This window comes from Artemia franciscana, chromosome 7 (assembly GCF_032884065.1).
Source record: "Artemia franciscana chromosome 7, ASM3288406v1, whole genome shotgun sequence".
NCBI lineage: Eukaryota > Metazoa > Arthropoda > Branchiopoda > Anostraca > Artemiidae > Artemia > Artemia franciscana.
Window position 1 is genome coordinate 6,427,191 of NC_088869.1, and position 26,822 is coordinate 6,454,012.

General features: G+C 35.1%; 1 long non-coding RNA gene across 1 annotated transcript; it reads left to right on the plus strand.

Moving 5' to 3' along the window:
- The first annotated feature begins 1,369 nt into the window (after positions 1-1,369).
- Positions 1,370-26,822, plus strand: LOC136028775 (uncharacterized). The gene is made up of 3 exons (XR_010617876.1): positions 1,370-1,828; positions 17,952-18,032; positions 25,872-26,822. It is a non-coding gene; the product is annotated as an uncharacterized LOC136028775 (long non-coding RNA).

The following is a 26,822-nucleotide window of genomic DNA, read 5'->3' on the forward strand; positions in this document are numbered from 1 at the left end:
CGCCCTCTTGATTGATATCAAAGGGGCCTTTGATAACATTTCTCATGCATCCGCTCTGCTCACTTTAATCCATGCTGGATTGCCCCTAGCTGTCATACGAGTCCTTCGCTCTTGGTATTCTGGTTTAAAGATCCGTATCTGTCCGAGTTCATCTTCATCTCAGTCCAAATTAATTCATGTGGGTAGAGGAATTAGACAAGGAAAAATTATTTCTCCTTATATATTCAATTCTTGTTTAGCTACTGCCCTTAATTCTCTTTCCTGCTCGTTTGTTTCATTATCTCGAAATCTGTCTTACATTGCATATGCTGATGACATTATCCTTCTAAGCCGGTCCAAGTCTAGTCTTGTTTCTAATTTTAATATTTTAATTAATTGTTTAAAAGGTTTGGGCCTTTCTATCAGTTTTGAAAAATGTCAATTTTTTGTTGTAAATTGTTTAGAGGATAATGTCAGGGCGACTCTCGATTGCGGCAATGGTGTTATTTTTCAGTCGTCGCCAATAGTCACTTATTTGGGATTACCTTATGCTGCTTCGAAAAGAGATTTCAAACCAGTCCTGGTTCAGCATGTTCAGATGAAACTACGCAAGGCATTTGGTCTTTTAGTTCGTTTTCGGGGTCTTTACCGTCGGGACGTCCTTGGTCGTAATTATAGCGCTGTTGCTCTGCCTCACGTATTGTTCCCGTCTCTCCTCTTCCGAAATTTCAGACCTTCTGATCTTTCACCCATTAAAGTTGCTTATTTTAAATTTTGTAAATTTTTACTTGGTTTCCCCCTTTCTTTTAGTAACACTGAGATTGTTTTAAAGCTTAATGTGAAGGATCCTGTAGTCTGTATAAAGAAAAAATATAAAACATTTGAAGATAGGGCGAAAATTAGCCTTTTAGGCCACAATTTATTTCCGTTTTTTAGTAACAGTTCTGGCTCTTCATGATTTATAGGCTAATCTATTTAGCAAGTGTTTAATCTATTTAGCAAGTGTTCGATCAATATTTGATACGTTTTGACTGTAAGTGTTATCAGTTGTTTTTTATTTATATTATATTGTAGCGTACTCCTCATTTTTTGAGGGAAATAAAGAAAATAAATAAATAAAAATAAATAGAATCGACTTGTGCCTGCTGTAAATTTTACAGCAGGGTATACCTTTTTTTTTTACTCAATCAAAAATTGAAGATGAGTATTTGAAATAAGTATTTATCTTCTAACCTGAATAACAATTATTTTTTCTGAAATTGGACTTATACGCGTTTGTTGTTTTTGGGGAAAAAATGTTATTTTGAAAGATAGGTTCAATTTAAACTAGGCTTCAGATATCCCTGAAATCATGATAAAGGGAAGATACATTGAGCGAAAAAATAACAGAGAAAAAGACAGGGAGAGAATGAGTGCGTAAAAAAGAGAGAATTGGTAGAGACGAAAAATTTTGATAGAAATTGCAAGAAAAATCCATAGAAGCATATAGGCTATCGCAAATCGAAACATATTATGAAATACATCATCGTAAGTATTACTTTCGGTCTATATATACACAGATTTAGAATAGTAGCTCAGACTCAAGTTCTTCAAACTCATTCAAACAAGACATGACTCTTTAACGATCTATTGACTCGATATTGGGAAAGAAAAAAAAACTGATTCTGTTTACCTCCTGCGAACAGAAAATACCAAACTTGACAAATAAAGTTTCTTTTTGATGCTTCAATACTCATCGCTATTGACCTTCGTCTACTCCTGTTAAAACATATATAGCTAAAACATTTGTTTTTTATAGATAAGCAGTTCAGTTTATACTTGTGTAGTGCGACAATCTGTAAACATGAAGGTAAGCGCAGTACTTGATGTTAAATTACGGTAAAAACAGTCAATTCCTTTCTTTCACTATATTTATGAAGACTATATATATATATATATATATATATATATATATATATATATATATATATATATATATATATATATATATATATATATATATATATATATATATATATATATATATATATATATATAATTATGTGTTGGAATTAGCATAATAGTCCGATTCTTTTGACATATTTGTTGATATCAAAACTGGTTTTTATAATTTTGCTTACTATTGAGCCGTGTCGCTCCTTGCTTCAAGTCCGTTGCCATCAACATTTTGATAGACTGTAATTATCATAGAGGAATATAACGCAAAAGCGCTAGGGACGATTACAGACCTGCCATTTTCAGACAATCCTCTCTCCCTCCACAAAATTGTTAACCCCTTCTACCCCTCCTTTCTCCTACCCTACCTGAAACTTTCAACTCCGTCTCTTGATGTGTTGCTGAGGCGTTGTAGATATAGTATTTAAATAACCCGGATGCATATACTATCTCTTGGTTTCGTTCAATGCTCTCTCTCTCCAATTGTTTTTCTGTGTCAACTTGCTCTTCCATCTCACCCTTCACTTTGACACTCCCTGAAAGTTTTAACTTATTACCCCAAGCCTTTCCCAATATATTGCAAGAAACCATTTTGACAACCTGGCAAGAACAGAGTCTTTTGATTTACTGCGTTAATTAATCCCAAAAAGGTTATAAATCTCACAGGACTCGTGTATTCTTCAACATTCTCCCAAAATAAGGTCTGAAGTCTTCTTAAGCTACCCTCTACCTTCTTCTCACCAACAGCATCTGAAAGTTTTAACTTAATCCCCCAAGTCGTTGCCAAGGTATTGTACATATACTTTTTGGATGACCTGGATGCACATAGTGTCTTTTGACCTACCTTGCCTCCTCCCCTTGTCAAAACTTAAGATCTATCTACCCCCCCTCTCTGATGGAAAAAGAAAGTTCTAACTTAATCCGACGAGCTGTTCCCAAAACTTGGCGGATAATTGGTATACTTACGAAAAGGCTCTGAAAGTGCTAGGACTGCCGTCACTCCAAAACCGGTACGAAACTCTGATAATGAGTTTCAGAAAGTACTTGCTTTCTAAATCTCAGCACTGTGACATTCTACCTGATCAACTTCTACCATCAAAAACGAGAGAGCAAGATAAGTTAGTTCCCGTTAAAGCAAGAACAAACCGATATGGTAATTCTTTCGTCCCGGTTTTCGTCAAAATGTATAATAAGAGTTAATATTTATAGTTTGATTTATATTTACAAGTGTAGTTTGATATTGTATATGTTGTAAAGAAACACAAATTAGCGATAGCTGTCAAGTTTTGCTATTAAACCTGTCTACTACTATATCATGCTTGGGTGTACATAGTATATTTTGTTTTATACAAGTTTCTGTGTCTTTGGAAAATACCTTTTGTAAATTCCTGGGATTTATTCCTAAGAATAAATCCCGATATAAATAGGGGGATATTTATAGGGCGATATAAATAAACGAGTTATTCCTAAGATATCCAAGCTGATCAGACAACCAGGATCAAACATTGCCATCTTATCTACTAAAACTCATGTGTGAATAATGGGTGGTCTACAGAATCAGGGGATATTCCCTCTAGAGATGTGGGGGTGATGTCAAACCCAGAAGCATACTTGTTAGATCATCTGACGTTTCTAATAAATTTAGATCCAGTATCATAGGATTATGGGTGGTCATGTAACAGAAATGTCTTTGGAAGGGAGGCTGATTGCCCTCCAAAGGCCCTCAGAAGGGGTAATGGAACTTTCAATTTGCCAATTGCAACGTTAACAAGTAAAAAGCAATAGTACACTACAGTCAGATCGTCGCTAGAACTCTCTTCATGTTTTTTTTTTTTAATTTAATTCTTATATTAGGTAAGTAATCTTCTGAAACTTGATTTTGTTGGAAATGAAACGTTCTGTTTTCAATGCAGATAAATTGCCACAGAAATAAATAAACAAATTAAAGATAGGAGCACTGTTTATTGCCAAAAAGGCTTAAATATTATAAAAACTTGGGAATTAGCTTACAAAGGTAAAATAAACCAACCAGAGAAATTATGTTCATAAAAAACAGAAAGGAGTATCAAACTACAATAAACATCTTTCGAAATGACATATATTCACATAAATCATAAATGCTTCCTCTGGCTAAATTATTCGGCTATATTTTATTCAAATGACAAGTTTCTAATTTTGATGTGTTGATTGTGCATAGTATGCAAAATCAGCGAAGTAAAAACCAAGACATATTTTATTAGAATATGAAATTTTATAATCTTGGTGAGTAATTATTGTAAAATCAGCCAACTAAATAATTATAGGCAGCGCAATAGCGTTGCCTAACTAAGAAGCGAATTGGCACGCATAATTTTTTCTTTTTTTTTTCACCGCGGCAACTTATATGAAAGGAATTGTCGTAGAAACTTTGGAAGGAACTCCTGACGATTGAAAATTAGAAGAAATAGTGCCCTTTTTAAGAGTCAAAATGAATTGGAGGGTAACCAGTCCCCCCACGCTCCTTCATTCCCAAATCACATTCAGTAAAACTTTAAGGTAGCCAATTTCTTCAGCATAGTAGAAAGGAACAGTAACTATTTCTTTGTGAAAGTCCCCCCACAGCCCTCAGGGTAACGGTTTTAAGTTGTGCAATTCACCCATTGTTTATATATATTACTTTTTATTGAGAAAGGGGAGGAGGTATATTTGATCTTTGGTGTTAAAAAAGACCAAGGGGATTCAGGGGAAGCTTACAAAGAATGTTGAGGGGGGTGCTAAACTAAATCAAAACATGTCATGCGAATAAAAGTTGTCAAAAGGGCGCAACTCAAAAATGACTGAGGATAATTAGTTGGACCCTTCAGGGAATGATGAAGAGTTCATCAGAACCTACTATTTGCATACAGATTGTCAAAAGGCGCATCAACAGTATTTTGAGAAGGTCCTAGACGGTCAATCATCTGGATGAAAAACTTAGGTCAGCCGATTGACTCAAGTATGATTGACCGTCTAGGAACCTGTTTAATGCTTGAGTCAAGCATTGACGGTGATTGATAGAAAGCTTAAATGGCTCAACCATTATGATCAAAAGTGTTAGATTAGCTTTGATCAAGATTGAAGGGTTGATTGAATGGTCGATTTACGATTGATTAAAGCACACGTCAATCTATTGACGGACACTTAATCAAAAGGATTGACCGTTTAGAGCCTCTTTTGGGAATGGCTTAGTATATCAAACTGAAACATCCAAGGCATCATGAGGAAGATGTTCAACTGGCCAAGAGGTAATATGTACATGCTACTAATACTACAAATGCTACTGCTACTGCTGTTACTAATACTACAACTACCACTACTACTACTAATCCAGCAATACTACTAAAAATGCAACTACTCTTACTCTACTACTGCTACTACTATGATACCAATACTACTAAGGCTAAGGGAATGAAACTGATAATTTAAGAAAATACTGAGGAGAAAGTTGAATTAATTCAAAAACAAAAAAACATGGATGCAAGTTGTTAAAACGGCGTATCTGAGAAAATTACAGAGAAAATAATCTAATTTTGAATAATTTTCGGGTAAGCCTACAACTTGTATATTGGATATTTTCCAATACAATTTCAAGTCTACAACTTGCAATTAGATATTTTCAGGCAAGCCTATAACCTGGGAGGATGATCCTCCCTCAACGTCCCGCTCTTTGAGCTAAGTTATTTACTATAAACTTTAGCGTATAGAGCGGGATGTTGAGGAAGGAGCAGCCCCTTTCATACACGGAGTAACTTCTGTTCGTTTTAAGTTTTAATGTCACTCCTTACTTTCAGTTAAAAAAACTTGTTTTTTTTTTAATGACTTTAATAAATCCTATAGTGCTGAGACTTTCAGGAATAAATATGATGATAAAAGATGACAAATGATTCCAAATAGCTAAGGAAACTGCTTTTTTTTATTAATATTCATGTATATAATTATACCTCATTTCTAGAAAACAGATCCAAGTTTTTATTTGAAAACTGGCACCTTAGGTTTTTCTATCATGAAAAAACAATATGTATAGGTAATGGGTTTGAGAGCCTTAATTTTTTGTTGGGGGGGGGGGGTAGTTGAGCGAGTGTTAGTCTGTGAAGGATATACAGGAAGGAATAAATAAATTTACACTTAAGTAATTCAATTCAGTTGAAATTGCTGATTTTTCTCATTAGAATGTAGAATGAAGGAGCGTGTCATTCATGTCGACAAAGATACACTGGAAAGAGGAAATGAATTAACATTTGAATTTCATAACAATCCAGGAACGGAATAAAGTTATATTGGTTTCTGTGAAGGATAAGTAGGAAAGAAAAGCCAGAATTTCTAAATGCAACAGAAATTAGTGATTTGCCACTATGGAATGCAAGTTGTTTTTGTGTCTGTGAAGGATAAACAGGAAGGAAGAATTGAATTCGTGCAAGATTTTTTGATCAGATGAGATTGCTGGTTTGCCACTCTATGACTTCAAACTGAAGAATTACACAATAATTATAGTAACGCGTACCTAGGATATAACAGAAATAGTAATGAATCAGGCTTGTGTTATTTTTGCGTGTGTATGAAGGATAAGCTGGAAAGAGGAACTGAATCCACATCAGATTTTCTTCACTTGACTCAAAATTCATGATTTTCCACTCAATGACACCAAAAAAAAAAACACGACAATTATGCTATTGTGTAGTTTAGATGTGTCAGAAATTCCAATCGGATGAAGAACTTGCTATTTTAGCGTCTGTGAAGCATAAATATGCATGGAGAAAATGAGTTCATGAAAGAATCTCTTAATTCAACTGAAATTAAGTATTTGCACCTTATTACTTGAAACTAGAGAAGAAGCAACAATTATGCTAATGCATCAATAATAATGCTAATGCATGAAGTATCATTAGATACTTCAGTGGGCAAAGACCAGGCAATGTATATGGTTGTTACACAGTTAAATAACAAAATAATTAAAGCGAAAATGTAACCACTCGGGAAAAGCTAGAAAATAAGTTTTTTGGTATTTAAAACATCATGAAAAATTGCATCATTTTAAATGAATCCGAATAGCTACAAGGAATGGAAAAAATGTCTGATTAAAGATGAGGGAAAATGAATCACTAAGAGATCGATAGCTAGAAGACATGCAGGAACAAGCATCAAAACGAATCACAAATGAAAATAGTAGGCAAAGAAAACTGTGTCTAGAAGAAAAGCAACAGGGATGATCACATCGGATCGTAAACGAGATATGCGGTTAGGAAGGAAGCAACAGTGGAAATCACAATAAATCCCAAGAGAAGACAAATCCTATAAAATGCATGATTCTTTGATGCCTTAACAGAAAAGAAGAATTGATTTCACCCCTGAATTTCTTAATTCAATTGAAATTGTTGATTTGACATCTCACGACTTAAAACTAAGAATACCACAATGATTATGCTAATGCATTATAAATGAATAAAATATGAATATATATAAGCCCACCGCTTGCTGAATGCCATGGAAAGGTTGAAACCCGAGCTTCCCGGTATTTTATATTAAACTGTCAATAGACATTCATTTTTTTTTGTCTTGGTTTTGATGGTGGCTTTTAATTGCTTCTGGTATTATGAAAAATTAAACACGTAGCTCAATTTAAGCGTTATCTTCAATGAAGTACAAATTATATTTTTGTCTTTGAAGACGGCAAGGCGTCAGACCTAAAGAAATTTGAAGAAAAACTAGAATCACATTATGAAAAAAAATCTAGACACATTTTTTTCTTCATTTGGAGTGTCAAAATTTGATGATGTTCTAACAACAATGTTAATAATCATATAAAATGTATTGCAGTCAAATAAAACGGAGATTAAGCACACTAATATCTATATGTAACAGATAATGAAAAAATATCAGTTATAAAAATGATCTGGAGTATGAAATTTAGTGTTGATGGCTGAATTGACGTACGTACTCATTCAGCATTCATGAGGCTTCAAATTAGGTATATAATCGGAGGAGGAGAGTTTAATGCACGTAGAACCAAAACAAATACGCTTAGAACTGAAGATAAAATACATTTTTAAATGTTTACATTTTTTTACCTTAAATAAATCAAAAATTATTAAGACTGTAAGGAATGAATGTCAGTATATGTATACTAAACTGTCAATCTACATTGATTTGTTGTTGCTTGTTCAAGTAAAGTGCAAATTATGTTCTGGCCTTAAGAAGGCATAGGGTTGACAGCCCTACTCATGTTAATTTCTGCTTGTTTTGGGTTCAACGAGCTTATTTATTGTAATTTGCGTTCATTTATATATTTATATAGATTTGTTGTATTTCTAAAACTGAAAGATTATTTGAATTTATATCTGCTTATTTTGGCTTAACAGGAAGTTGTCTTTTGTGACAAAAAGACAACACTTCACTGTTTTGTAATCACTTCTGTTGCCTAGACAGGCCCTGGATCTCTCTATTCGCATTCGATTTACACCTTCTCAAAATTCTGCGACCACTCATGACGGCAAAATCGTAATGATCACAATTGAAAATTAATGTATAAACATGCATCTATGACTATTCTATTACTGCTGTTACTACTAACAACTCACTTCAGCACCAAGCCGTCTGAGGCTAAAAAACCTGCGTATGCCCCTCTCCCACCCTAATATATCTAATTATTTACTCTTCAGCCCCTCCTCTGAGGCTCCTACTTTCTTTAAACCGTTCCTTACTACCTTTTCCCTCCGAATTGGGGGTGACCTGGTTTCATTTTGCCCTAAATGCATCGCAGAAAAGAACACTCTTGGCTGTCTATCATCGTGATCTGTAAAATTTTTCATAGCCATTTCAGATTTCTTTTGTTATTGCTCGAGAAAGTGGGACAGAACCGCATTTTTCGTTTATCTTGTTATACATGAGGGAAAGCCATATTTTTATCTAATTTGGTGCATGAACATCAACTTTAAATCTTTCAGACAAGTTGAAATTATGAAATGGCTGTATTAATACTGTATCCCTTTTTACGAATGTTTTTCCAATATTTAGAAAACTTTTTCTATCATTTTGCAAATGTTCTAATGCTTAAAACTTTTAATCTATAAATTTGAACTGAATGAATTTTATATAAAAGAAATACTGATCATTGGCCAGAAATAATTGAAAAAATAATAAACTAACTTCAAAAAACAGGTAATCATATTCAACATGGATAAAAATTAAACTATTCGTATGAATTTTTAAGAATTCTGAAGAGCATAAGAAAACAACTTCTACAGAATTCACTAAGTAATTTAGTTGCTCTTTCTCTTTATTATTTTTGGCCGTGATTAAGTGAACTGATGGAACTCGAAAATCCCATGTTAAATTGAAAATTTATTTTTAAAAAGTACTCAAGTATTCATTGGCGGAAGATGCCGCTTTTAATATCAGGCCATAGCTTCTTGAAGATGCTACAAAATGTTAGAAAGGATTTTGCTCTATTTTCTCTAATTGCTTAGAAATCTTAGAAAATGTCTAGGTCTTTTTCGCAAGTGTACTTGATAAACAATATTGCTTTTAGAATAAAATCGGTACTATCATGAGCAGAAGACAATAACCTGTAAGATGATTGGAACCATTTTTCGATTTATTTTCCTGTTTTCTAACAGTCCCCTAGAATATTTTCAGCTACCTGAAATTTTTACAAGTCGGTTGCCAGAAGGAATCGTTTCAGATCGCCGATAATACCCCCAAGAGACCATGATGACAAGCTGGTATAATCAGCGGCTTGTTAATAGAGTGTGAAATTTTCATAAATTATTTCAATGCAATGAAGAAACCTAAAAATGAGAAATAGTCAGGAGCCTTCAGTAAAGTTGTGCACACAAAGCCGAAATCATGGGGAAAATTAAATCAAAGCGTGGTATACATCTTAAAAGTGTTACCACACATAGACAGCGCCTTTGTAAAAAGTATTTGGAGCTTGGTAGATGTAAATATCCAAAATACCTAATAATGCGGTACGCTGAAGAACTAGACAAGTCAAGAGATTTCGGTCAAGCGACAAACCTTGCGGCGGAGCAGAACCCCGTAGCTTCTTCCCCGTTGCCCTACCAGATCGTGACTGGTGATAGAAACTTGGATTGCGACGAATTGAAGGATTGCCGATGGATTTTTGATCCTGCATTTTTCGTGCACGATCTAGAGACTTAAGTTTGGAAGCACATGTGAGGAGGAAACAACCCGTAAAAATCATAGAACCTTAACGAAATTTACACCACCAGATTCAGCGTATCAGAGAATCCTACTGTAGTTTCAAGCCCCTATCTAGAATTAAACAAAAAAGCAAAACAAGTTTTTTTAAGTGAAAGTAAGGAGCGACATTAAAAGTTAAAACGATCAGAAATTACTCCGTATATGAAAGGGGCTTTTTCTCTTCAACGCCCCGCTTTTTACGCTAAAGTTTTTTACTGTTTTAAAATGTAGAGTTAAGAGAAAGAGTCAAGCTTTAGCGTAAAGAGCGGGGCGTTGAGGAAGAAAAGCCCCTTTCATATACGGAGTAATTTCTGTTCGTTTTAAGTTTTAATGTCGCTCCTTACTTTCATTTAAACAAACTTTTTTTTTTAATTTCTGGACGTCTTTGAATTAATGCACGGTTTGATCTTGGCTCTCCACATATAAATAATTAAAACGAAATTTGCATATTAATTTTTGAGGCTAAATGGCTTTTTCACAGTTTTCATCGGAAGATTTTGAGAAAAAAGGAGCGAGGGAGGAGGCCTAGTTGCCTTCCTAGTTTTGATTACTTAAAAAGGCATCATTTACTTATTATTTTTACGAACGTCTTCGTAAGTAAAAAATATACGTAACTTACGAATTAAATTACGTAGCGAACTTCAATATTCGTATATTTTTATTGCGTATATGAGGGGGCTCGCCCCTCGTTGATACCTCGCTCTTGATAATAAAGCTTGAATTTTGTCCCAATTCGTTAAGAATGACCCCTGAATCACAAAGGCCGTAGAATAAATAGTTGAAATCACTAAAAATGCTTTAGCGTAAAGAGCGAGGTATTACGAGGAGGTAGACCCCTCATATGCATAATAATTTCTGTTCGTTTTAAGTTTAATTTTTAATGCAGCTTCTCACTTTCAGTAGAAAAAAAACTTTTCATGTTTATTTTTTCATTGTTTTTTTTAAATAATGCTAGAAAATCCTGCACCCCCTCCATTGAAAGTCTCTTCCCCCATGAGAAGTTCCTCATGGAAAAATCCTCCCCAGTAACCCTCTCCCCTCAAATATCCCCCTCAAACCAAAAAAATCCCCCTGAAAAAGTCTTTACACTTCTTAGTAACCATTACTATATGTACACACAGGTCAAAGATTGTAACTTGCAGCACCTCCCACGGGGACTGCGGGGGAGCAAGTCGTCCCCAAAGACATAGTTATTGGGTTTTTCGACTATGGTGAATAAAATGGCTATCTCAGAATTTTGATCCGGTAACTTTGGGGAAAAATGACCGTGGGAGGGAGCCTAGGTGCCCTCCAATTTCCCATCACCCCTGGAAAAAAAAACAAAAAACAAATAAACACGCATCCGTGATTTGTCTTCTGGCACAAAATGCGAAATTCCACATTTTTATAGATTGGGGCTTGAAACTTCTACAACAAGGTTCTCTGTTACGCTGAATCTGATGATGTGATTTTCGTTAAGATCGTATGACTTTTAGGGGGTGTTTCCCCCTATTTTCTAAAATGAGGCAAATATTTTCAGGCTCGTAATTTTTGATGGGTAAGACTATTCTTGATGAAATTTATATATTTCAAATCAGCATTAAAATGTCATTCTTTTGATATAACTATTGGTATCAAAATTCCATTTTTTTAGAGTTTCGTTACTATTGAGCCTAGTCGCTCCTTACTACAGTTCGTTACCACGAACTGTTTAAAAATGTGGAATTTTGTATTTTTTGTCAGAAGGCAGATCACGGATACATGTTTATTTGTTTTTTTTTGGTTTTTTTTTTCCAGGGTGATCGTATCGATCCAGTGGTCCTAGAATCTTGCGATAGGGTTCATTCTAACGGAAATGAAAAGTTCTAGTGCTCTTTATAAGTGACCAAAAAAATCGGAGGGCGCCTAGGCCCCCGTCGCACGCTAATTATTTTCCCGAAGTCACCGGATCAAAATTCTGAGATAGCCATTTTATTCAGCGTAGTCGACAATCCTTACAACTATGCCATTTGGGATGACCTAATCCCCCACAGTCCCCGTGGGAGGGGCTACAGGTTACTAACACTGACCAGTGCTTACATATAGTAATGGTTATTGGGAAGTTTACAGACGTTTTCTGGGACGTTTTCATTTGGCTGGGGGCAGGGGTTGAGAAGAGGGGGATATATTGGGGGAACTTTTCACGGAGGAATTTGTCATCGGGGAAGAAAATTTCCATGAAAGGAGCGCAGGATTTTCTAGCATTATTTAAAAAAAAAAAAACAATGAAAAAATAAATATGGCAAAGTTTTTCAACTGAAAGGAACAGAATATCCCTGTTATTATTTTCTTGTAAATATTAATTCTTGTAAATATTCCATAATTATTTCTATTAAAAGGAACAGAAATTATTACGCATATGAGGGGCTCACCTCCTAATACTTCGTTCTTTACGTTAAAGTATTTTTAGAAATTTCAACTATTTATTCTACGGCTTTTGTTATTCAGGGGTCATTCTTAAGAAATTGGGACAAAATTTAAGCTTTAGCGTGAAGAGTGAGGTACTGACGAGGGGGTGAACCCCCTCATATATGCAATAAAAATATGAGAATACAGAAGTTTCTTTACGTAAGCTAATTTGTAAGTTGCGTATATCTTTAACTAATAAAATTTATTTTTACTTAAATTTTAAGTAAAAAATTAAAAAAATTAAAGAATTTTTAAAAAAAATTTAACTCTTAAATTTTTTATTTTACTTTAACTAATAAAATTTATTTTTACCCAGCCAAATATATTACTATTTCTCGGCTGAAACATCTCACCAAAGGAAGCTGTCAATCAAAACCTTTGACAAGACTTGATAATTGGTGCTATTTGAAGTTTTGACAACCAACGGTCTCTAGAGAATCAAACAGTTCGTGGTAACGAACTGTAGTAAGGAGCGATCCGGCTCAATAGTAACCAAAACTCTAAAAAATTGAATTTTGATATCAATAGCTACATCAAAAGAATTGCATTTTAATTCTGATTTTAAATATATAAGTTTCATCAAGTTTAGTCTTACCCATCAAAAGTTACGAGCCTGAGAAAATTTGCCTTATTTAGGAAAATAGGGGGAAACACCCCCTAAAAGTCGTAGGATCTTAACGAAAATGACACCATCAGATTCAGCGTACCAGAGAACCCTACTGTAGAAGTTTCAAGCTCCTATCTACAAAAATGTGGAATTTTGTATTTTTTGCCAGAAGACAAATCACGGGTGCGTGTTTATTTGTTTGTTTTTTTTTTTTTTTTTTTTTTTTTCCTTTCCCCAGGGGTCATCGTATCGACCAAGTGGTCCTAGAATGTCGCAAGAGGGCTCATTCTAACGGAAATGAAAAGTTCTAGTGCCCTTTTTAAGTGACCGAAAAAATTGGAGGGCATCTAAGCCCCCTCCCACGCTCATTTTTTCCCCAAAGTCAACAGATCAAAATTCTAAGATAGCCATTTTGTTCAGCATAGTCGAAAACCATAATAACTATGTCTTTGTGGATGACTTACTCCCCCACAGTTCCTGGGGGAGGGGCTGCAAGTTACAAACTTCGACCAGTGTTTACATATAATAATGGTTATAGGGAAGTGTACAGACGTTTTCAGGGGGATTTTTTTTGGTTTTAGGGGTAGGGTTGAGGGGAGGATCTTTCCCTATGTGGGAGGATCTTTCCTTGGAGAAATATGTCATGGAGGAAGAAAAATTCAATGAAAAGGGCGCAGGGCGCAGGACGAATCTGGTCACGTTAGAAAAAAACGTCAAATTCAGAGCTTAATATACAATGCTGGGTGTTCGGAGCCTCTCTATTATGGAGTATAATTTGAAAATAACGCAACTATACGAGCGATAAAACATATATACCACAACCATAACTCAACTAACGAAAGAACTGCTAAGAGATACACAACTATAAAGCGAAAACAGGTGAAAACTAATGGGAAAATAAACGAACTAAGAGGTGGAAGGGGCCCAGAGAAAAAATATAATCCTTTTCCAATTTTGAGCCTAACTTCCGCAAATGAGTAATAATGTCAGAAGCCCCGAAATACCGAATTATTTTCTTTTTCCTATAAGACCGGGGTAGATGAAACAAACTTACAATAGCGGAAATATAATATACACAATTCAGTCAGATCTTGTCTTTTTTTCAGGATAGGTGAAATACCAGATAGGAAAAGTATTGAATGGTCGCAAAAACTAGTGTATAGCAATGCAAGCGATTTTCGATAATAATAACCACGATTAGCTACTATTTTACCATAACCCGCTTTTAGTTTTCTTTAATATGCCGTACAACATTGATCCTGAAAGCTAGTAGATTCCAATAAATATGAATGCTTGACCGCCGCAAATCAGAGACATAATGGATGGAGAAGTTAGAACGCGGATTTCAAATGGGCATAGACTTTGCATTAAAGACTAGTTACTCACACTTATCAATATTCAATGACAGACCAACAGTTTTGAAATGTTTTGAAATAGATGATACGGAATTCGAGAGGCTAAATCTAGAACGGCTAGATCTAGAAGTATATCATCCGCATATGCAATACAAAGACATTTACCAAATTACAAAAAAGAAAGGGCATACTTTTGTATAACACACTGCGATACAAATACAGAAAAGATACGGTGAAAGAACACCACCTTGAAGCACTTCCAAGCGGGTTGGAATATTCCCATAACAATTAGAGTGAAACTTAACCGAATATGGGAATCAAACAGTTCGTGGTAACGAACTGTAGTAAGGAGCGACCCGGCTCAATAGTAAACGAAACTCTAAAAGACGTAATTTCGATGCTAAAAGAAATATCAAAAGAATCGGATTTTTATGCTGATTTTAAATATATACGTTTCATCAAATTTAGTCTTTGTCATCAAAAGTTACGAGCCTGAGAAATTTGCCTTATTTTGGAAAATAGGGAAAAAAATCGCACCATCGCATTCAGAGTATCAGAGAACCCTTTAGAAAAAATTTCAAGGTCCAATCTACAAAAATGTGGAATTTCGTATTTTTTGCCAGAAGACAAATCACGGGTGCGTGTTTATTTGTTGTTTTTTTTTGTTGTTTTTTTTCCCAGGGGTCATCGTATCAACCAAGTGGTCCTAGAGTGTTGCAAGAGGGCTCATTCTAACGAAAATAAAAAGTTCTAGTTCCCTTTTTAAGTGACCAAAAAATTGGAGGGCACCTAGGCCCCTTCCCACGCTCGTTTTTTCCCAAAGTCAACGGATCAAAATTTTGAGATAGCCATTTTGTTCCGCATAGTCGAAAACCATAATAACTATGTCTTTGGGGATGACTTACCCCCCACAGTCCCTGGGGGAGGGCTGCAAGTTACAAACTTTGACCAATGTTTACATACAGTAATAGTTACTGGGAAGTGTACCGACGTTATCAAGAGGATTTTTTGGTTTGGGTGTGGGGTTCAGAGAAGGGGGCTATATGGGAGGATCTTTCCTTGGAGGAATATTTCTTGGGGGAAGAGAAATTCAATGAAAAGGGCGCAGGACTTTCTAGCATTACTATAAAAAAACAATGAAAATATAAACATGAAAAAGTTTTTTCAATTGAAAGTAAGGAGAAGCATTAAAACTTAAAACAAACAGAGATTATTACGCATATGAGGGGTTCTAAAAATACTTTTAGCATAAAGAGCGAGGTATTTAGGAGGAGATAAATACTTCGCTGTTTATGCTAAAAAAAATTAAGTAATTTCAACTATTTATTCTACGGCCTTTCTGATTCAGGGGTCATTCTTAAAGAATTGGGACAAAACAAGATTTAGTGTGAAGAGCAAGGTATTAACGAGGGGACCAATCCTCTCATATATATATAATCAAAAATATAAGAATATAAAAGTTTGTTACGTAAGTTAATTCTTAAGTTACGTATTTTGTTTACTAATAAAAACGTTCGTTAATAAATTAAGAGATCTAGTTGCCTTTTTAAGTAACCGAAAAATTGGAGGGCAACTAAGCCTCCTTCCCCACCCCTTATTTCTCAAAATCGTCTGATCAAAACTAAGAGAAAGCCATTTAGCCAAAAAAAGAATTAATATGCAAATTTCATTTTAATAATTTATGTACGGAGAGCCAAAATCAGACATGCATTAATTCAAAAACTTTCAGAAATTAAATAAAAAAAAACAAGTTTTTTGAAATGAAAGTAAGGAGCGACATTAAAACTTAAAACGAACAGAAATTACTCCGTATATGAAAGGGGCTTTTCCTCCTCGACACCCCGCTCCTTGCGCTAAAGTTTGATTCTTTCTCGCAACTCTACTTTTTAAAACAATAAAAAACTTTAGCGTAAGGAGCGGGGTGTCGAGGAGTAAAAGCCCCTTTCATATACGGAGTAATTTCTGTTCGTTTTAAGTTTTAATGTCGCTCCTTACTTTCATTTCAAAAAACTTGTTTTTTTTATTTAATTCAAAGACAGAAGGCTAACCTCACTTCAATTTTGAAGCTCGATGTTTTCAAGTTCACTTAATCACGGCCTTTTCGTTCCGAGTAATTTACTTGCATTAACAATGAAAGCGTAACAAAATAAATAACTGCGCACTTGTTTTTAAATGCGGTAGAAGACATATATATATATATATATATATATATATATATATATATATATATATATATATATATATATATATATATATATCATGGAAAGATAAATCACCAATGAAACAGCACAAACACTTAAAAAAAAAGACAGAAGGAGAAAAGGAAGACTGTTTTCCTAAATTAGTGATTAATATAGACCAGCACTTGAATTAGGCCTTAACCCTACTCATCCGTACAATCACATATATATATATATATATATATATATATATATATATATATATATATATATATATATATATATATATATATATATATATATATATATATATATATATATATATATATATATATATATATATATATATATATATATATATATAGGTTTTTTAGTTGAAGCTCGGGCTACGAAATGCATCCCTCCCCATCCCTCTGCGACCACTGGAACCGAAGATCACTTAACATTGTCGTGGTTCGCCTCTTTATAGAGGTACGAGTGTGCCTCCTTGAAAATATAAAAATAACATTTTAAAAATTTAAGTCACTGCCTTTCATGCTTCCACACCATTCTTTATAAAACATCCAAACACAATAATATAAATTCCTCGGAGTAGACCTTGAAATACCAGGGACAAACGACGAGGCCTCTCGTAAGAATTTAACCCTCAAATTTACCAATATTAGACATATATTCAAAAAAAGAACCATCCCATCTCCAGCCTCCTTACAGAGTAGGCAAGAACACTTCCCCCCCGAGGCTTCTCTATCATAAAATCGCAGTATCTCTTACGTAGTACATTGGGACGTTATCGTCATTGGTGCATGCAGAATAAGAGGCTATTGGGTCTATGCCTGTCTTTTTCAAAGTAAGATTAAATATCCCAGTTGCTCCTTTTGAGGATCTGTATTCATTTTGACCTTTGTGGAGAGAGATGTCCCTAAGTTGTAGTCAATATGATTTTGGGATTGTACTATCAATAAACATAAGGCCCGAAAAACTTCTTGAAAATATAAAGCCCGAAAACCTCTTTAAGGAACATAAACCATGATTTTACGTCGTCCGGTCTAATATTACTGTTTGGCTTTGCTCCAGACTACCCCCCATTCTTTCATAAAGATGCTTGAAAATGAAAATAAGATGTATTATTTTAGACATTTAACATAAAATAAGCATAAACATAAAAAGCATATAATTAAAACATATACATAAACAATAAACATAAAAAACAATAGTTGCAACCTTCTATAATGCTTCTTCCTTATTTTGCAGGCTTTGCAGTCATGTCTCTTTTTTATCATTTCCTTATATGTTACATCTGAAGTCCAGCAAAAATATGACTACGAAAACTATGTAAGTATGAGAAATAATTAATGCAACTTTTTATTTTCTTGCCCTATTTGAACGAGAAAGCTCAGGCTCAGTGGTGTCAACTCACTAAAATGTGGGAGACAAAAGTGAGAATAGAATTTCTCAGTTTTGTGGCACTTGTTATTAACCTTGTGACATATAGCAATCGCCAATTCTGTCTGTCTGTCTGTCTGTCTGTCTGTCGGTCCTGGTTTTGCTACTTTAGGCACTTCCAGGTAAGCTAGGACGATGAAATTGGGCAGACGTATAAGGGACAGAACCAGCTTAAATTAAAAATAGTTGTTTTCCCAATTTGACCATCTGGGGAGAAGTGGAGGGCCGGTTAATTCGAAAAGAATAGAAAAAATGAAGTATAGTAAACTTATGAATGGGTGATGGGATCTTAATGAAATTTGATCTTTAGAATAATATTGTGTCTCAGAACTCTTATTTGAAATCTCGACCGGATCTGATGACATTGGGGGGAGTTGTAAGGGGGGACCTAAAATCTTGGAAAACACTTAGAGTGGAGCCATCGGGATGATACTTGATGGGAAAAATAAGCACAAGTCCCAGATACATGATTGACATATTCGGAACGGATCCGCTCTCTTCGGGGCAGTTTGGGGGGATGTAATTCTGAAAAATTAGAAAAAATGAGGTATTTTTAACTTACGAACAGGTGATCGGAGCTCATTGAAATTTGATATTTAGAAGGATATCTTGGATCAGAGCTCCTATTTTAAACCTGACCAGATCTGGTGACACTGGGGGGGGGAGGATTTGGGAGGGGGAATCCTAAAACTTGAAAAACACTTAGAGTGGAGGGATCGGGATGAAACTTGGTGGAAAAAATAATCACGAGTCTTAGATACATGATTGACATAACCTAAACGGATCCGCTCTCTTTGGGGTAGTTGGGGGAGGGGTTAGTTCTGGAAAATTAGAGAAAATGAGGTACTTTTAAATTACGAATGGGTTATCGGATCTCAATGAAATTTGATATTTAGAAGGATATCGTGTCTCAAAGCTCTTATTTTAAATCCTGACTGGATCTAGTGACGTTGGGGGAAGTTTGGGGTGGGGGAACCTAAAATCATGGAAAAACACTTAGATTGGAGGGATCGGGATGAAACTTGGTGTGAAAAATAAGCAGAAGTCTTACGTGATTTACATAATTGGACCGGATCCGATCTATTGGGGGGAGGAGCTAATTCTGAAAAATCAGAAAAAATGACGTATTTTTAACTTACGAAGGAGTGATTGGATATTCATGAAACTTCATATTTAGAAGGACCTTTTAACTTAGATCTCTTATTTTAAATCTCAACCGGATCATACATAATTGGGGGGGGGCAAATGGGAGGGCGATCGGAAATCTTAGAAAATACTTAAAGCGGTGAGATCAGGATGAAAATAGATGAGAAGAACAAAAACCTGTCTAAGATACGTGACTGACATAACCGGACCGGATCTGCTCTCTTTTGTGGAATTGGAGGGGGGGGGTAATTTTGAAAATTGATGAATTTGTAACTTACGAAAGGGTGACCAGATCTTAATGAAAGTTGATATTTAGAAGGAGCTTGTGCTTTAAAGTTCTTATTTTAAATTCCGACCAGATCCTGTGACGTTGGGGGGAGTTAGAGGGGGAAACTGGAATTCTTGGAAAACGTTAAAATTGGGGTATTTTTATCTTTCGAATAGATGATCGGATCTTAATGAAATTTGATTTCTAGACAGAATTCATATCTCAGAGCTCTTATTTTAAATCCCGACCAGATCGTTTGACATTGGGGGGAGTTGGAGGGGGAAACCTTGGAAAAACACTTGGAGTGTAGGAATCGGGATGAAGCTTGGTGGATAGAATAAACAAATGTCCTTGATACGTGATTGAGAGAATCTTACTGGATTCGCTCTCTTTGGGGGAGTTGGGGGGAAGGGTTCAGTGATTTGGCGAGTTTGGTGCTTTTGGACGTGCTAGGACGATGAAAATTGATAGGCGTGTCAGGAAGCTGCACAATTTGACTTGATAAAGTCGTTTTCCCAGATTCGACCATCTGGGGGGCTAAAGGGAGAGGAAAATTTAGAAAAAATTAGGTAGTTATAACTTACGAGTGGGTGATCGGATCTTAATGAATTTTGATATTTATAAGGACATCGTGACTCAGAGCTCTTATTTTAAATCCTGACCAGCATTAAGCCTCTTATATTCCTTTTTAAATCAATCTATTGATTCATAGAATTTTGTTAGAGCTCGTACCAGATGATCTCTTGGCTCTTAGCTCTTCTTGCTTCGTCACAAGTGCCATATGAGCTCTTAGCTCTTGTTTATTAAGGGGGGCGATTGTGTCGCTTTTCAAATTTTTTCAATGAAAATAAAAAAAAGTGTTTTTCAGTAAAAAATAGGATAGAAGCATTGAATTCTGGGTGTCAAATGCCCCAGCCAAAAAAAATTAAGCCACCACTCAACTGACGATTCTAGGAGTTCATTTGTTGTATTTTTTGCTTTTCATTACCAGTTAATCTGACGCACGTCTTGACATTTTATTCTCCCCAAGATGGTGAATACTTTGGGCACTATAGAGAATTTATTTTGGCGGTGTCTTACATTTTCTAGAGGGCCAAGTGCGCCAATAAAGGAATCAAGTACAGGGTATATATACGGTAAATACAAAATACAGGGGATATGCCACAAAGTTTGGGCAGTTACCCAATTTCCGAAAAAGTACGGATTTGCACATCCATAAATAACAACAAGCTTTTATCAAACAGTTCGTGGTTCAATAATACCCGTCTCAATAATAATTCAATATATCAAGTTTCATTAAAATCCAATTACTCATTCGTAAGATAATTCGATTTTCACGTTTTCCAAGAATTTTGGTTTCCCCCTCTAACTCCCTTCAATGTCACCGGATCTGGTCGAGGTTTAAAATGAGAGTTTTAAAGCACAAGATCCTTCTAGTTATCAAATTTCATTAAGATCTGATTACCCATTCGTAAGTAACAAATATCTCATTTTTCTAATTTTTTCGAATTACTCCCCCTCCCCCAACTCCACCAAAGAGAGCAGATCCGGTCCGGTTATGTCAGTCACCTATCTTGGACTTGGGCTTATTCTTTCCACCGAGTTTCATCCTGATCTCTCCACTTTAAGAGTTTTCAAGATCCCCACCCCTAATAACGCTGGATCCGGTGGGGATTTAAAATCAGAGATCTGAGTTCAACCCTCTCCCGATCTCCCCCAAAAAGAGCATATCGGTTCTGGTTATATCAATCCCGTATCTAGGACTTGTACTTATTTTTCCCACCAAGTTTCATTCCGATCGAAGCGTTCGATCGGGTTCCGATTCATTCGAAGCGTTTCCCAAGTTTTAGTTCCCGCCCCCCCCCCACTTCCCCTTCACCGAATCCGTTCAGGATTTAAAATAAGAGCTTAGAGACACGATATCCTTCTAAATATCAAATTTTATTAAGATCCGAGCACTTATTCGTAAGTTAAAAATATTAATCTTTTCAGAATTAACCCTCCTCTCCCAACTCCCCAAAGAGAGAATACCCGTTCCGGTTATTTCAATCACGTATCTAGGACTTATGATTATTTTTACCACCAAGTTTCTTCCCGATCTCTCCACTCTAAGAGTTTTCCAAAATCCAAAAAATCCAAGATTTAAAATCTAAGATTTTAGGCCCTCCAAACTCACCCCAATGTCACCGGATCCGGTCAGGATTTAAAAGAAGAGCTCTGAGACACGATATCCTTCAAAAAATCAAATTTCATTAAGCTATGACACGCTAAAATATATGAACATAGGAAAATGTTCTCTTTTGTTTAGCAAGTTCATATCAAACAGTTCTTGGTAACGAACAGTAAGGAGGGACCCGGCTCAGTACTAACTGAAACTCTAAAAAACAGAATTTTGATCCCGATAGACTGTCAAAACAATCGGCTTATTATACTGATTTCAAATATATAAGTTTCAATAAGTTTAGTTTTACCCATTAAAGGCTATGAGCCAGAGAAAATTTGTCTGGTTTTCGAAGAAGGGGGAAACATCCCCTAAAAGTGATAGAACTTCAATTAAAAATCATACCATCACATTCAGCATATCAAAACACTTTATCGTAGAGGTTTTAAGCTTACATCTGTAAAAATGTGGAATTTTGTATATTTCGCCAGAAGAAAGATCACGGATGCGTGTTTATTTGTTATATTTTTTTTCCAGGGGAGATCTTATCGACCGAGTGGTCCACGAGTTTCGTCAGAGGGCTCATTTGAATGTAAATTAAAAACTCTAGTGCGTTTTTTAAGTGACCAAAAAGATTGGAGGGTAACTAAGCCCCCTCATCCGCCCCCTTTTCTCAAAATATTCCGATCAAGAATTCGAAATTACCATTTTGTTTATATCACCATATTTTAGTTAATATTTACCAATGAATAATTACCATAATTGAAAGGTCCAATAGCTATTCTTTTGGATAGAGCGTGAACCTTCCAAAACCCCAGGGGAAAGGTCTTCAAGTTATAAAATTGCTCCATATGTTTATGCGTAATGTTTGTTATTGGGAAGTATGTATAGGCCTACATTTCTGTATGGGGGGGGGATTTTTCCGCTAGGAATTTCTTGTAAAATCAGAATGTATCACAATTGGAAATTCAGACGGATTGAATTGTTTAATTTAAAAAGGAGCTCTAATAGCATGACTTTTTCCCAATGCCTTACGATATTTGTAAGAGAAAGTTATAATGAAAAGCAGACACTTTCAGTCTGTGTTGTTCCTGAAAAATTCAGTTGTGCATCTGATAGTTCCCACATAATTTCAAAAGCAGCCTAACTCAACTCAACTTCCGAGATTTTAGGTTCCTCCATCAATTTTCCCCAATGTCACCGGATCCAGTCAGGATTTAAAAAAAGAGCTCTGAGACACGATATTCTTCCAAACTTAAAATTGCATTAAGATCCGATCACTCCTTCGTAAGTTAAAAATACCTCATCTCTTCTAATTTTCAGAATTAAGCCCCCCAACTCCCCCAAACAGAGCATATCCGTTCCAGTTACGGCAATAACGTATCTAGGACTTCTGCTTATTTTACCCAACAAGTTTCATCCCGATCCCTCCATTCTAAGCGTTTTACAAGATTTTAGGTTCTCCCCCCCAACACCCCCCAATTTCAGCAGATCTGGTCAGGATTTAAAATAAGAGCTTTGAGACACGGTTTCTTCCAAACATAAAATTTCATTAAGATCCCATAGCCCGTTCGTAAGTTAAAAATACTTCATTTTTTCTAAAATAAATTCCGAATTAACCAACCCCCCATGCCCCCCCCCCCCCCCAGATGGTCAAATTTTGAAAAAAACTATTTCTAATTTAATCTGGTCTGGTCCCTGATAAGCCTGCCAAATGTCATTGTATTAGCTTACCTACAAGTGCCTAAAGTAGCGAAACCAGGACGGACAGACCTACAGACAGACAGACCGACAGAATTTGCGATTGCTATATGTCACTTGGTTCATACCAAGTGCCATAAAAAACAAGTTTCTTTAACGAAAGGAAGAAGCAACATTAAAAATTAAAGCGAACAAAAATTATTACGTGTATGAGGGGGCTTACTCCTCCTCAACACCTCGCTCTTTACGCTAAAGTTTGAATTTTGTCCCAATTCTGTAAGACAGACTCCTGAAACAAAAAGTGCATTTAATTAAAACAATATGAAGATTCTTTTTTAATACTAAAAGAGTTTTTGTTTTTTGTTTCATAATTTAAAGCATCGATTAGGTCCCGTAAGCTTTTGGATAAAATAGCTAACTTTTCCTTGAGTCGTATTAATCGAAGTTGAAGTATTTTTTATTATTACTGAAATAATTTTTTCTTTTACTTTTTGTTTTTGCTGAGTGACAATATTATTGTTGTCCTTAAGTAGCTCTTCTCCCTTTTGTGTGTGTGTGTGTGTGGTTGTCTTTCCTGTGCTTTGTGGTTTTTTTTTTTTTTTTTTTTTTTTTGTCTACTAATCTAATGCCTATTTTTGTGGATAAAGGGAACAAATAAATTATTATTATTATTATTTGAGTATCATTCAGTAACAAACTGTAAGTAGCGACTCGCGTTAATAGTACCCGAAAATCTCAAAAAGTATTCTGATAGCAATATGTACATCGAAAGAATCAAATTTTTTAAGTTTTTAATTAAAAAAAAATTAAAAAAAGTAAGTTTTGCAAAGAAAAGTAAAGGGCTATATTAAACCAAAGACGAGCTGAATAAATGTCAAATAATAATTCAAACTTTCAATAAATACAATTTACCATTAATGAATAACTGAAACTCAAAATGAACAGAAATTAAAATGAATAATCAAGCCAAACATCAGCGAACAAACACTACTGTAAAGAGGAGTTAAAGGGCTACCATAAAGTACCATCAATTCTTGAGAAATTAAAATGAATAATCAAGTCAAACATCAGCGAACAAAAACTACCGTAAAGAGGAGTTAAAGGGCTACCATAAAGTACCATAAATTCTTGGGAAATTAAAATGAGTAATCAAGTCAAACATCAGCGAACAAAACTACCGTAAAGGGCTACCATAAAGTACCATAAATTATTTTGAAATTAAAATGAATAATCAAACCAAACAACAGAGAACAAAAACTACCGTAAAGAGGAGTTAAAAGGCTACTATAAAATATCATAAATTCTTGGGAAATTAAAATAAATAATCAAGTCAAACATAAGCGAACAAAAACTACCATAAAGAGAAGTAGGGCTAGCGCCCCTAAGCCATTTAGGGGCTAGAACGTCATTTGCACTTTACTGAAACGATTGTAATTTTAAGCAGTGGGATTTTTTTTTCTTGTAAAAAATTCAACAACGACCGCAAAAAAGGAGCCGCTATAATAGCCATTTGGAAAAGAGGTAATGAAAGTAAACTGATTATTCAATGTATGCTGATATTCATTCTTCCAGGAAGTCTCAGGAACTTTGAATGTATTAACGTTATAAAAGAGAACACGTATCCATATTTGTATTTGTATCTATTTACCAGTTGTAAAACTCCTTTCCAACTTATTCATTTGTTTGCCAAAAATATTGCAGACCTGGCATTTTTCTGATAGTTAGACTTAAGCGGCGTTCACATGTATGTCTAGCTAGAATCCCATGTCTTGACATGTATCTGGCCAAAAATTAATGACTAGACAACTACCGTTCACAAGTAAAATGCGGTGCTTGGCTAGACAAGTTGCAGCCAAGCATCCAGTTGTAGACTCTAAAACTCAAAGTCTAGGATTTTCGATTGCAGCCAATCAACATGTGTCAAGTTCCACTATTTTCATCTTTATGTTTAGATTTTTAAACTAAAATTTAATTTTTGCTTTCGTATTAAGTGTTTTTCATTTTAAGCCAATATTCAACACCAGACGAGACAGTGAAGCACACTAAGGCAATTGTTTGACTTTTCTCATCCGTTATCTCAGATATGGATACGTTTTCTCTTTTATAACGTTAATAGATTCAAAGTTCCTGAGACAATAAAAAACAGAAATTACAATTTTGAAAGTTTTACCCGCATAAGTTCTCTTCATTGGCTAGAAATGACAACTGCAATTCATTTGAAACTAAAATTGTAGTTTTAGCTAAGCACTGAATTCTTCTTGGGAACGGTAGTTGCCTGGAAATTCATTTCTGGCCAGATCACGTGTCTAGACATGAGATTCTAGCTAGACTCGCAAGTGAACACCGCTTTAGGCTCTTTGCGCAGTTAAGAAGAATAAAACTTTAGGAATTTTTAAAAAGAATATTTGCTACGCCATTTCTTATTACTTATTTTACTAAGTTTTTTTTTCAGGAAAAAGGGATGCCCTACTCTTTTGCATATAAGGTCAATGATCCTTACAACTATAACGATTTTGGACACAAAGAGCAAAACGATGGCTACGCAACCACCGGGGAATACTTTGTAAATCTTCCAGACGGTTGACTTCAAGTGGTGAAATACATATCTGATCACAATGGATATTGGGCTGATGTTTCGTACATCGGAAAAGCAAAATATGAAACCAACTTACAGCCAGAGCTGTGACTATAAGTCAGGTGTTAATCAAAGTCCTGCAGCCAAGTACGACCAATATAATTATATTGATAAACCACGCTACAGACCGTCGTATAACCAATATAAAACTGCTTATAAGAAGACCTATGCACCGTTCTGTGACAAATACAAGTCTGCCTATAAACCAACCTACGCACCAAAATACAAGTACAAGCCTATTTACAAATAGAATAAAGCGATTAAAAATAGGTCTACCTATCCAGTTGGCTTCAAGTCAAAAGTCCGACTGGTTTCAGTTGTGAAGGATAATCCTGCTGATAATGATCCTAATAAAAAAAAATTATAGAAGATATATTTTGGCACGTGCAAGTGAGCTGAACGGATACAAAATGATTCCAATTTATAAACCAAAGAAAAGGTTAGGTGATTTATCCTGGTCTGAAACAGGTTGGGTGCCTATGTACATACTTACCTATTAATAAACTATTTATTCAATTTTTGTCCAGCTTTAGTACCCACGGTAACAAATGTGACACTAAAACTCTGTGGATTAAACCAAAGTGTAAAACTTTCATGACCCAAGCTCTTAGCAAGCCTCTTGGCTGCTGCAGTTAATAAATTTGGCTAATTGTTCACTTCTCGATACGCTTCCACAGGAATATAAGCCTTTCCTCCAGATCTTTTTTGTATTTTCATTAAAAAAAAATTTTTGTTAATTTAATTCAAACATTTGAAGAAATTAATAAA